This window comes from Haliotis asinina, chromosome 11 (assembly GCF_037392515.1).
Source record: "Haliotis asinina isolate JCU_RB_2024 chromosome 11, JCU_Hal_asi_v2, whole genome shotgun sequence".
NCBI classification, from domain to species: Eukaryota; Metazoa; Mollusca; class Gastropoda; order Lepetellida; family Haliotidae; genus Haliotis; species Haliotis asinina.
In genome coordinates, this window is record NC_090290.1 from 6,144,214 (window position 1) to 6,157,807 (window position 13,594).

At 40.3% G+C, this 13,594-nt stretch overlaps 1 protein-coding gene across 6 annotated transcripts in view; it reads right to left on the minus strand.

The window, feature by feature from the left end:
• Nucleotides 1–13,594, minus strand: part of LOC137255757 (5-hydroxytryptamine receptor-like) — a 191,313-nt gene that overhangs the window by 100,862 nt on the left and 76,857 nt on the right. Inside the window, exon 1 of one of the 6 annotated variants that reach the window (XR_010954533.1) lies at nucleotides 536–613. The exons of the other annotated variants lie outside the window; for them this stretch is intronic. The gene's annotated coding sequence lies outside the window, so the exon portion shown is untranslated. Of the gene's footprint in view, nucleotides 1–535; nucleotides 614–13,594 lie in introns of those variants that run through there. 6 annotated transcript variants of the gene reach the window in all.

Consider the following 13,594-nt stretch of genomic DNA (forward strand, 5'->3'; position numbering starts at 1 on the left):
TATCCGTGAGGTATACGATGATATGTAAAACAACAAATGAACACATCTTCATGTCGTGTTGACATGTTACAGATATTTACTATATTCAGTCATAGTGAAAACTTGAGACGTTTTGAATACGTATACATCGATATTATCTTATATGGAATATCATTTCCTTCACCAGACAAGTCCATAATGATCATAAACAGGCATATGAAATATTATCATTATCATATTACATCAACTTCATAACCGTTACTTGTTAAAAACAACAAAGTATCACCATGGTAACCAAATGAAATAACTTTTACAACCACAATACTAATGTAGATATTCCACTCACAGTCACAACAATAATGCCACACATGTATTGTGTGAGTTTCATCTCGAAGCCTACGGTGTATCAAGAACGGACATTATTTATCCATAACATTTTCATAACGAAATAGGCATGTAACCGGCCCAAATGACAACTTGCTCTTCCACCACAAACATGTTCAGCAAGAAGGGACACTGATACTTCAGATGTAGGTGTAAGTCAGAAAACTGTTACCTTTTTATCCGAGTGTGTAGATCCCCTTGCATCCTAGTATCCATCCCATTAGCTCCGTGTTTACATCATAGGGCAGAGTACCTTCACGCTCTAAACTGAAGGCCCGTTCGACCCATGCGATCCTGGACCACTCGCTGGATCAATACAGGAGTGCTTCCTGCTCTCTTCTAGAGATCCGGAGCCTGATTAAGCTAACGGTAAACATCGGAGTCTCTTCTGCAGCAAGTTACAGATGGGTTCCGTTAAGGGATAACATGCTCGATATTGTTTGCATTGCTTCACCTCTCCTCTGCGTTAAGTTTCAATTATTATATGCAGAGGCCCAGTTTTGCTACGGGGTGGAATATGTGAACTTGTTTCACGGGATTCTCAGTGCAGCGTTAAGCATGTTTGTATGTTGTTGTAATATTTATGACCTCGCGCCACGAGCGTTTTTGAACACTGCAGAACCCGTCCCATGTGAAGAGGCTGGGTGGAATTTGGACACGTACGTGTGTTCGTCAGTACCAGTTGAGAGAAGCATAGTCAGTCGGATTCATGACAGAGAAACTTGAACGAGGATATGGGATTCTTAAATCTACATACAATGAGTAACACTGGTACGATACTATTTTCTTTCGAATGTGTGGTGAGTCCTGCCATTGAAACTTGGAATGAAGTTCAACAAGTGTTTCTACAAGTCGACAAGTAGATGCATATAATATTACACCCCTAAGATGGTTTGTTCTATCCTGGACAAAATTCGTTAGGGGTGTATGTAAATTTTGAAATTATGAATAATGATCTGTTTATTCATTGACACACTGACGAAAGATCAGTCATATAAATAACAATATCCTTAACTTACTTTGCCCAGTATATCAAAGGTATATGCGGTCTTAATCAAGGCAGAGTAGCTAACATCAAAGTATATATGATCAGGAACTGTTTTTTGTAATTTTTTTGCTGTTAACAGTCTTTTTATATGAGCATCCACTATATTACACCTCTGAAATAAAGTTTACTAACAAGTAGGAAAAGATTGTTATAAGTGTGTGGAGTGACTGACTATTTTTAAGGGGTTGCGTTCCCAGGCTGTCACGGGTGGTGTCGTAGACAAGTTTTTATACATTGAACTTGTGACACATTTATAACTTTTGCAACTTATATATAGTGCCAACATTGTAAAATGGTAACGCCGCCAGACATACCTACTCATAACCGCATTTCCCTAAAGAAACGACGGGGAATAAAACAGCTTTTGGCAATCTTCCAGCCATATTGCGTATAATCTTCAGTCGGCTTCAAAAGTTTTCCATTGTTGGGATCAAATCTGGTCTCCACTGTGAGGAAGGGATGATGTACTAACTGGTCTATCCAATCCCCAAACAAAATATAGCGATTCAGAAAGCGTGTTCTTATAAAAGGGATTATGTTCCTATGTGCTTTCGTGTGTACACTTTGTGTAGTTTTTCTGTTCTTAAACCGTAATATATGGCATCTGAACATTGATTGTCCCCTGTGAACATGACCTATACCTGTGAACATGACCTATATATTCATGTCATCGTGGTTATGTTATAAAGTCGAAACTGTTCACAGACTAACGCCGATGAAATCTGATAGTGACATTCTACGGAAACAGATATGCAATATCCCATATGTCCTCCCTGGCAATGTCCATACACCTTCCAGAAGATCCGGTTTTGAATTGATCTGTAGCAATCCAAGTTTGCCGTGACTAACGGTGACTAATAGTGTTTGGCACATGTCATCTTATTCAAGTTGCGTGGGCTGATGCTCATGAGGTCGATCACTGCATTGTCTGACCAAACCATGAATATTTACAGACGCCGCAATATAGCAGGAAGATGGATGAGTACTAATCTCACTCACTCATTCAACTTTTGATACTCTAAAATGTAGTCTTTCACCTCTGTCAATTATCAAGAACATTTAATTACAAGGAATGGAACTTGTAATAAAAGCAATATCGCTAAATATATAAATGAAGGAACATGTTTTGTCTCAACGTCGCACACATCATTAAAGTCGTTTGATGACGTCGGCTTGCAGAACAATGTCAGACAATCGTGTGATTGATATCGTCAACATCGATCCTTTCAATAGGGATACAATACACGTCATCAACCGAGTCATCTATTATGACATCATCACGTTAACAGACAAACGTAAGTCAGTGGAGACCTGTAGCGGGGTAGTGGCGTATTCTAGTGGTGAAAGCGTTCTCTCGTCTTAGTGGAGACCCGGGATCGATTCCCTACATGGGTGATGCCCATTTCGTGTGTCCGTTGCAGGAAAACTGCTGCAATGGGCGTAAAACTACATTCAATCATTCAATCATTCACTTTATTATATGCTGTGACAATAACGTAGACGGTGGGGAGCCAAGTGGTTAGAGCGTTGGCTTGTCATGCAGAAGGGACGGGTTCGATTCCCGAAGGCTACTACATGGAACGCCAATTTCCTTTGTCCCTTACTCACTTACTGCAGTCCTACCTTGCATGATGGGGGAACACGCTGCGGTCATGTTGTATTTCAGTGTTCCATGAGGTAACCTCCACAATTATGCCCCTTGGTTAAATTAATCTGTAATGTTATTCTGTAGTTAACCAACACTGATCATTCTCTCGCTTTTGAAGGTTGATATTTACAGATAATTCATCCAGGTTTGCTAAAGAGCACTTTTTACAGGAGTATGGTCCTAAGGAACGTGTCCATACTATATTTATATGTATCTATGCTAATAATAACAAGCAATTATCTGCCTTAGCATTGGCAACCTCTTTAGAATCAATCAACAAACGTAAATCATTATGGCTTTAGTCATTAGTAGGTCGTCATATATATGTGAGTTTGTGCACTCAAGTAAAAGTCAATTGGTCGATACCAGTAAAAATGAAGGACAATCATTCACAACAGTACAGAGATGGCTGTCGTGTGAATCTGAACGCTGCAATTGCAAACTATTAAAGGAATGGACTTCATCACCTCCGTATGTGGGTACAACGATGTTATCTCTGAAGATAGACACGACATGGCGTCACAAATATACCCATTCCCCCGTGTACCAGGTCCGAGGCTTCAGAAACGGTAGACAACAATGCCATAAGTACATATGTATATTTAACAATGAACCTACTGCTGTGAGTGGGTGGACGATGGAGCGATGACGGCTGCCGTGGTTCCATTTACCGGAAAAGAATTCGATGTAATCACGATCATTTATAAGGGTAAAGTATTGATGGCTGGTGTGGAAATATTCTGGGAAACATGTTTTTATTACCTACCGGAGACGAGAGAGTGCCATGACTTGATGGTATTAGAATGTGAATTTACTAGGGAGTCAACGTCATGGACGGACCGTGGTAAATGATATATTTATCAAATTATGAACACATGCTCATAGCTCCTGGCTGCTCACCCTACACATCAATTGTTCGCTAATTCCTACGCATTTGTGGTATAAATAGTTTCAAGGTCATATTATATTATCACTTCTGAAGTTTTTGTAGTGTTAGTGTTTATGTCTGTATTTCATCGTAAGATTTCATGTGCGATTGCATTAGTTATTATAATAACAATGTCTCTATCTCTAATAATTTGAAATATAGAGTTACAATGTCCTAAAACTGCAAATCACCAAAGCATAAGCTGATATTATAACAGTTGGTCGTAAAATAGGGGTTCACATGAAAGAGAAATTGCATTGTCATAACAGATTTGATGACCTGTCACCAAAACATTATTCAATTTTGAGGATTGAAGTAGGAAAGGGCATTTTGTACAGTGATAGGCTGACCCAGGTCGTCGTGTTCGATGTTGCTTGTTTACTGGTGAATTAACCGTCATCATTGTTTCGTCGTCTTTCACAGGGGTTTTCCCCAAACACCGCGGACAAGGATTTGTCTGCTCATATAGATATCCGACATAGTTTTGGCCATCAACAGCTTTTTGAACGGGTTTGTCACTAGGTCGGTGGTGCGTAGACATTGATTGAACAAAACAAACACCAACCTTGCTTGTAAGTCATTTCCAAATTGATCGGTGGTAGAACGGAACGTTTACAACTTCGTGGTATAAAAAGTGTAATCAACCGATATAAGATGAGGTAGGAAACTTAGATACGATGTGATAAACTTGCTGACGACGCCTTCAATAAATGTAAGACAGACACATTGTTTCTGGAAAAGGTCCTGCAGCATCAGACGAGTATGTTATTGAGTATGGGTTAATGAATTAGACACACCGTCATGAGAGGGAAATGAGACTGTAGTGTAGTGATAACAGCGACTAGATAACGAGACGTCTCCAGCAGTGAAACGACATGATGTTGTCGGCAGTAACTGAATACAATGAAGCCTTGCAACTGTAGAGTATACGTGGGAAAGAACAGACTGTACAGTGATCACGACAGCTGCAGAATAAGACGTCATGATGATGTCATAGTGGTAGCTTGTGCTTGTGCTTGTGCTTGTGCTAGCTGAACAGAATCCAGTCTGGGAACTGAACAGTTAGCCGAAATGTTTGACACAACAGGTCTGGACGACAGTTCGTCGTTAAACCATAACAGATCGCAGAACGGTGTGTCAAAGTCATCTACATAAGACGTCATACTGATTAAGCGTGATGTCATCCTCGTGTAGTTCTTCCGTTTCATTTTCAAGTCCAAGCTGAAAAGATGAGTAAGTGAGTGAGTTTGATGTTAGCATCATTTCAGCAAACTCAAAGACAGTGTAGACACATTGCACCCTTGACTGGAATCGAAAAAGGATCTTTGGCGTGACGAAGGAACACTGTAACCACAAGGCTACCTAACCGTCCACAGGTGAAAACAAATGATCAAGGAGAAATACCACAAGCAAAATGTCTCCAAATATCAGGGAACAAGCCAAATGATTGTATTTTCAGAGATTTGTTAAGTGGTAGTGCCTTACCACGTCACACATGGTATCGGTTAGACCTTGTTTCAGTATGCCGAGCGCCAGCCAGGGAAATAAAAAGTGCCATATTTTAAGGTATTTTGATATGACACGGCCACCGAGTCTTTGCTCATTGGGCAGAAGCTCTACCAACTTAGTCATGGAGATGACAGGATTAACATCACGAAGGGCTAGAATGGTAAAGTAAAAAGTTGAGAAATGTCAAGGCAAAATGGAATACTGGAGAGTCTGCAAAAAAGAGTAACCTGTCAAAGAGAAAATGGAACGCACGATAGGAATAAATCGTCGAAGAGAAAAAAATAAAGAGTTATCGGAGACAATGTAGCTTAGATTAGAAAGTAACGAGACGAACTTCAGACGAGCGAGAACCTTACGTAATACATATTGAAGGTAGAAAAAACGAAACACCCGTTGTGGGGAGAGAAAATAAGGAGGGAGGCGGATGAGGGACGCCGTCATGACGGAATATTCAACATGATAATGCGCATCAACCTCGCATTTAACTCATGCTGCATGCGCGTTATGGCTGAGAAGGTTCCCGATCAATGGCACCGTAATGAATGTCAACTGTGTATGACAGGAAATTCGAACCCTTAATATTGTACGTGGCATCAGTAAATCAGCGCAACGTCTGAAAAGGCACTTACTCAATAATCTCGTAAATGGGTCTAAAATCTAAAAATGCACTTAATCCAGTCCCAAATGATGTGGCCGTCTCTCAGTGTGACGATCTGAAATTAGTTATCAATATATTTTCTATATTGGTAGCAAAGCATGTTGATGTGATGGCCTAATGACAGGTAGATAGTGGGCAATAGTTGGATGGTCTGATGTAGCTCTAGTGCTTTCCGTGACGACTTTTGATCCAGTACCTGACTAGAGTGACATTTCCGCAGATCTTACAAATCCATGTCATTAAGAATGAGCGTTAAAAAGAATCCCAGTGTCGGCTCATAAGACACCGGGATGGTGTCGCTTCATCAAGCGGGGACTGTGACAATGATAAGTACCTAGAATGTTAATGGCCTTGTTTCGATGATGTCAGCGTGCGGGGGTGGGGATCTGGAGGGGTGGGAGGTGGAGAGGGGGCAAAGAAATGGGCAGACAGACACATTCAGAGTACTGGAGGTAGATTTTATGTATGACTATGTTTGTACAGGCAGTGACTGTTGGGTAGCATAGAGGGTAGAGTGTTCGCTCGTTACGAGGAAGTTCCTGGTTTGGTTCAGTAGATATGACCTATGTGAGGAACCGGTGAAATTTGTTATAAAGGTCGTGTAAATGCATACTAATTGATGATGACGTAAAGGGACGGGCACTGAGAGAGAGAGAGAGAGAGAGAGAGAGTGAGAGAGAGAGAGAGAGAGAGAGAGCTAGTTTCATGTGCTAGTTGCTAGTTTCCCGTCAGGGTGGGAATGTCTGAGTCTAGTCCACACTGATCTGAAGTGGTTCGTTAACTGATTTACAACAGTCATGGACACGGTAAACATGCAGCACAAATAACTAATTGATTCATCACACTTTCCTTGGTTGTGACAGACACGTTACACCTGGGAACGCTTGTGAAGAAGCATGGCGATAGGAAAGGTTATTAAGTAAGATTGCCAAGGCGTGGACGATTGAAAGATCACATCAAATAGCATCATGTTCCGTGTATACGTGGGTATGGCCTAAGTTAGTGCACTGGGGAATGACCTCAAAGTATACATGAACGCTGATTAGAAAATGGAATACTGGTAATTAACTCTGCAAGGATGGGTGAGGTGAAGATGTTTAATGTCTTGGATTTTTGCCATCAGTATGTCCGTATGCGTGCACATGAGCGTGTGCTTGTGCGTGTGCGTGTGCGTGTGCGTGTGCGTGTGCGTGTGCGTGTGCGTGTGCGTGTGCGTGTGAATATGCATGTGCATGTATGTGCGTACCGGTTTTACAGTTTTAGCTCACATCGCAGTTGAACATGTGTATTCCTAAAAGACCAGTGTTTGTGTTATAACATGATTTTGCGAGGCACGGCAACAGCAAGTACCATTGTTTAGCATGTTTTGGTATGACTCGGTCGGGGTTAGAACAAGCACTTTCACCGAAGTCCAGGACCAGGATCATGATTTGGTTCAACTTGGATAATTCATTCTTATCAATGACATGTATGTTTGTATGTGAGTAATTAATTATTCTGATTAATGTCCAAAACATAACACTGCAGGTTCATACTATTTGCCAGTGCTTCTAGTACTGATTGATTTCAAGTAATTTACTAGGCTCATTTACTTGGACCACTGAGCAGTTTACATGGAGTTCCGTTTTAAATTTATAAACCGCTGACTTGCCTTTCAAACGTAGCACGAGAAACAACCACCCAATTCTAAGACCAAATCCCGGTATCAATAAATAAAACTTTAATAAAGATGCAACCATTAGGCAGGCTTATTGCGACGTACAGGTGTAAATGTCAAGGCGTTTTAATTAAGATTCCCACAATGTGAGGGGGATTAGTATCAATTAGTTTCCGTCTAATTCTGTGGTTACTGGGTAATCACCTTCATGATCGGTAGCGACCAGAACCACACTCAACGTCCTTCACCTTCGCGTGTGTAGTTTTTACGAGAAATGAAACTATCGCACTGTCTGACACGAGACTTGAGGCATTTGGCTGGTTGCACAACGGACAGTCGTTCCATATTTCACATCGACAATCTTACAATTTTTCCATGTGTGCAACCTGTTTCCTCACATGATGAACTTTCCAAGGGGTAATAATTATTAGGGTAATATTCAAACATTTTCCCTAAACGATTTGTTTGCAATAACTACATCTGTTACGAATTGCAATAAATTTCATGCAATTGAATCTTATTTTGCTGTTAAAGAATTATATATTATTACCATTTTAGAAGATTATTTTCTTGAAGGCAACGTAACAATGTTGTGATTACATTTTCTTGACAAAATGAGGGCACGCTATGATATCAAGTAAATTTCATTTCTTTTTCTTTTTCATTATACGACAGCGTCGTAGCGTCTGAGAATAGCGTGTGAGCAAAATAAAACTCCTGAAAAAACTAAAAGGCAGGAGAAAATGTCGCACGAAATTTTTAACACAATAAAACAAATTTGCTTAGTGGATGAAATATGCCCCAGGAAATGCCTATAGTCATGCGACGTGATGAAATTCCCTCAAAAGTTACAAGTCTTAAATTTCAATTTCCCCAATCCCTGACAAAATCAATAGGACAGTAGAGCGTTAGACGTTTCATTTACACCATGGTCGTCTAGGATGGCAATCTGTAACACTTGGAACCTTTATTGAATAATTAACGGTAATGTCTCTGTCTGTCTGGCATGTTCAGATTGTATGTTTCACGTGGCCACTGCCTCCAAATTGGACCTTTTGTTCACCCGTAACAAATGAACCCTGTGCGTTCTTCGCGTTGCAAAGCAGGTTCTGTAGGAGATGTGACGTATGTTCGCGATTTGTAATGACTTGCACGGGCCGAACTTTCTCACAAGGTGTCTTACCAATTGGTTATCTGAAAGCCAGATGCAGTGGTAAATGAGCCGGTAGGAGAACAAACCGGCAAATGTGGAGGATCCTTAACCTGACGAAAGGAGGGCTTATTTCCGACAGCCGGAAGTATTTATCAAAGTGTAAAACCAATACCAACTGCAACATGCAATGTTTCTGATTCAGTAGTTAAGTAATTATACTTCTCTTTCTTTGTTTTCATTTTCTGTCTGGTAAAATATTTCCACAATATACAGTGACCGGTTATTTTAATTTTTTTTTTAATTTTGAAAGCTTTCATTTTAAAATGTCCAATTCTGTGGGAGAACAGATTTTGTTCAGTTTTATGAGCATGTGAACACTCTTGGTCACATTTTGCATATCGATTTTAGATTTGATGAAGAAAGTTTGAAAGGTACTGGATTAACATGTATTAAATTGGAGATGAGAAGAAAAGTGGGTAAAAGCTCGTTCAAGAAGAGTGTGTGTGTGTGGGTCTTTAAGAAAAAAAACAGCTTGTAACTTTATCATTACAAGTGTATGTTATCATGACCAATAGTAACTGCAAGTATTACTTCATTTTGGGCAAACGTCATTAGCTTAAACATGAGCGTCGTTATCCTGGATTCTGTTTGATCATCATCGTTATCATCATCATCATCATCATCATCATCATCATCGGCGTCGTCGTCGTCGTCGTCGTCGTCATTGTCATCTGTAGAATAAGCGAATGAGGCGATGTGATGATTCTTGTACAGAGACTACAAGTGCCAGATCGTTATGGGTGGCACAGTGACATTGCTTGAGGATGTCTACGACTTTAACGGGATCCACGTTGCACCACGATCAATGGCTGATGTATTGAGAGCTCCTAGATGGCTGATGCATCACACCTTTGCTGGCCGAAAGAAAACAAACACACAGTATTCAACTGGTAATTTCCTGTAAACAGAATACTCTGCGCTCAAAATCTCTTTGTACACATAACAGCCCGTGTCCCGGAAATGAAACGAGAACTAGAAATTAAACAAAAAACAGAAACAACAAACACTTGATAGAACACGAAAGAACCACAAGCAGGTCCACTTTTCTTGCAATTTCAGATAAAATAACGTCAAGATAAGGTCACATAAAGTAAATTCAACATCAGTGGTTATTGAGAGAGTTTCTGTAATTCATCAAGAGCTTGTTCAACGCGTGCACATTTCAAACCAGGATTAGAACAAGCCTGTGCGTTGATTAATGTGATGGGCCCTGATGCGGCGGCCGAGGAAATAAATCATTCATTATAGGTACCGTACCCGCAAGAGAGTATTATTACTACCCTGCCGACATCAGAGACAATGAAAAGACTGTTTCATTTCCCTGCAAAGTACATTTTCACGCGCAATTTTACATGTGAAATAGCTATCACCCAGCCGGCGTACATGTCACTTGCAGCTAAGACCAGCATTACACGCAACCTGTGACTATTTTCAACAGTACGAACGCATATCACACCGTTGTTTATGCAAGCTGCTAATATAATGACAGTCTAAAGAACTGTCGTTGGTCTGAGACAGGGCTGTATTCTGATAAGGGTGTAATTATACGCAGATAACTACAGGCTAACGGCTCTTTACGCTGGGTAATTAGCCCGAACCGATACACTAGATATGTACCTTCCGACATGAACGCTATCAGATATTGGGAACTCGGGGTGAAAAAGGGATTAGAGGGTAGTTGTAGATACGGGGCGGAGAGGAGGGGAGTGGATGATCCACCGGCTTGTGAAGACGGAGTAGGTGCGATCGTAATCAGTGACGTTGTGTTGTATACCTTCATTTAGCAATATCTCGATCTGTCTGTGGACGATGTACGTCATCAACTGGCATGCTTTCTCTGTCCCATAGTCTTGACAAAACAGAACAGTAATCACACTCAGAAAGATCATCCTTTACTGATAATAGTATTCTCCGTGTCTTCGTTCAACAGTATTTTGGGTTACTCAAATGTCTGCGAACGAAGTACTTCATAATTAAAATACTGTTTGTCTTGATCCCAGTGTCCGTTCCAACGGAAACTAGCCTCACGTAGAAAAGTCACCCAAGACAACTCATATTTTATCAATTTCCTGCGTGGCATCGAATACAATCGGTCCAGCATAACCAGTTAGTTTCAAATTAATCTGATAAAACTCGGAATAACATTTCAGCAGAAACTGGATCAATAGATAATTCTAATAAATAATTTGCATATTATGTAATCAAAATAGAGCTGGCGAGCAATGTGTATTTAAGCACAATTCTAAATGTAATTGGAAGTCATAATATACTGATGTTCGAAAGAAAGTCAACATCCCTGGTTGATGGTGGATAAATCTAAACAAATAAGAAATGCTTATTCCATGGCTATCCATTTGATTTATTGCTTTGTTTTGGACTTCATGTATCATCGTTTAGGCGATTATTTTCAGACAGACATTTTTTCGGGCAATGTTTGCAGTTTTTTTTATCTAGTCCAAATTATCCATGGACGTGAAAGTTATATTGAAAACATTGAGTGTAAAAGTACAGCGCAGAGGTTTCATTTACACTATGGTCGTCTAGAATAGCACTCTATCATAACGGGAACCTTTACTGAATAAATTACGGTAACGTGTCTGTCACTGTGTTATGCCCAGATATCATGTTTCATGTTGGAAAACTCAACCTTTGGACCATTTGCTCACCCGTAACAGTCCCAGATCTGTAGATTTCATATGATCGTGAGTGGCATTTGTGTTCTACATGTGGGAATAATGCAGAGTATCAATTTATTCATGAATAATATTCAGCAATGTATCTTTCAATGATACTGGAAGCTCTGAATACTCTTAAGACACACTCCATGCTCCATCGAGAAAAGGTATGAGCATCATATTTCAACATAATAGTCTCTACAAACAACTCTACAGTGAAATAAACATATTAGACCATCAAATAAAATATGAACAGATCCACCCGTGCGGATTGTCATCATAGTGGCTTCCAAACGCAGGTCCTTATGCACGAATGGTTCAAGTATAGCACAGCTTTGTTAGTTTGGACAGTCAGTTACAAATTGATGTCTCCTTAAACTGCGAATGAACGCACTTTTTACATTGGGCAAAGTGGTTTGTATATTAACATTTGAGTGAGTGAATACGAGTTTACGCTACATTTAGATTGTGCTTGTACCTGGAAAGCAGGATGTCTGGACTAATGAGATGATGTCTAATGTAAATTATATAATTCAATGTAAAAGCATACATGACAGAGAGGAAAATGTAGGTTAATGTGTTATTGCGCCTATGGCTTTTAATCAAAGTACTGGCACATCAAAGAGAGAAGACATTCTCAGAGACAGCTACAGTGACGTGTAACCTAAATAATCTCATCTGGGTTCGTGGTGGAACAAAAACCTTCAACAGAGAAACGGAACAAAGGAGAACAAAAACACAACACTTGTTTATTATTATCTCTGCTCGAGCCGAGAGAGGTGTAGCAGTTTCAAGCAGCCTGCAAGAACTTCAGAACAAAGCAATTAATAACCGCGGCCAACCACCCACTGGGTTTGCCTACTTGAACGAGATACACTGACCGGGTTAATTGAATTGAGCTGAAAACATGGAACCGAACACACACATTGTAGCTGTGCAACGGATATGTGATGTAGGGATGTCGAAATATGGATACACTGTGGTCAATGTCACTTAGAGTTCTGTTGATTTATGCTACGCTTTAAAAGCATCCAAGAACTCTCTCGTGGGAGATGGTCAATGTATACTACCAGAGAAGGTTTACTCACTTAAAACACTCACAGATGTGTGTCGTCTGTGGTGGATGTGCTTGTATTGTGTTCAATAGTTTGCAGGTAACTGCATCGCATTATCCTTATCTCCGTAGACTTCAGTCCCCATTCTGTGTATGAAGCTATACCAGCCAGATCCAACATGCTCAGAAACATCACCCGTGGCCACCGTTTGGTCTTTCGGTTTATAGTGTAACGATGTACCATTATGTGTACGGCTCCCTTTGCTTTGTTGTAATGCATGTAGAGGCTTGACGTGTTGAGATTTACTTCTTTTTGTGTTTGAAACTCTAAGGTTCAAAGAGCACTTATGCTGAAGGACTGTCCCAAGCAAAGTCAACGTTTGACAACAGTTCTAGTCCAAGTCTGCAGTCAGTGAAGAAGTTGTCAGTGGTTACATTTCGGCAGGACCCAATATGGCACAGATTCAACATCATCTGTTTAATCTGGATGGTTCGACCTGCTTTCCCAAGAAAAAGAATTCCTCTGATATGCTCGCTGTTGTTAGAATATTGAATCCAGAAATTCTTGAGGCTCTTTTTGTCAGGTTTTGCTAGCATGTACTGGATGAACGAACAGCAACCACAGTAATGTGCAAGCTGATCGGCCAGGGCATGTTCAAACTCATCATAGATATCTCTGATAGGTGCCAATTTGTGTTTGTGTGTCTGAAACGTTTTGTTTCCTTGTCATCGAACCTTCGGCGAACTCAACAAAGACCTGAATCTGATATGAGACATTTTGCCTCTCATAATAGGAACACGCGTCAGTAGAATTCAGATGAGTATCCAAATTTCTGTCTTG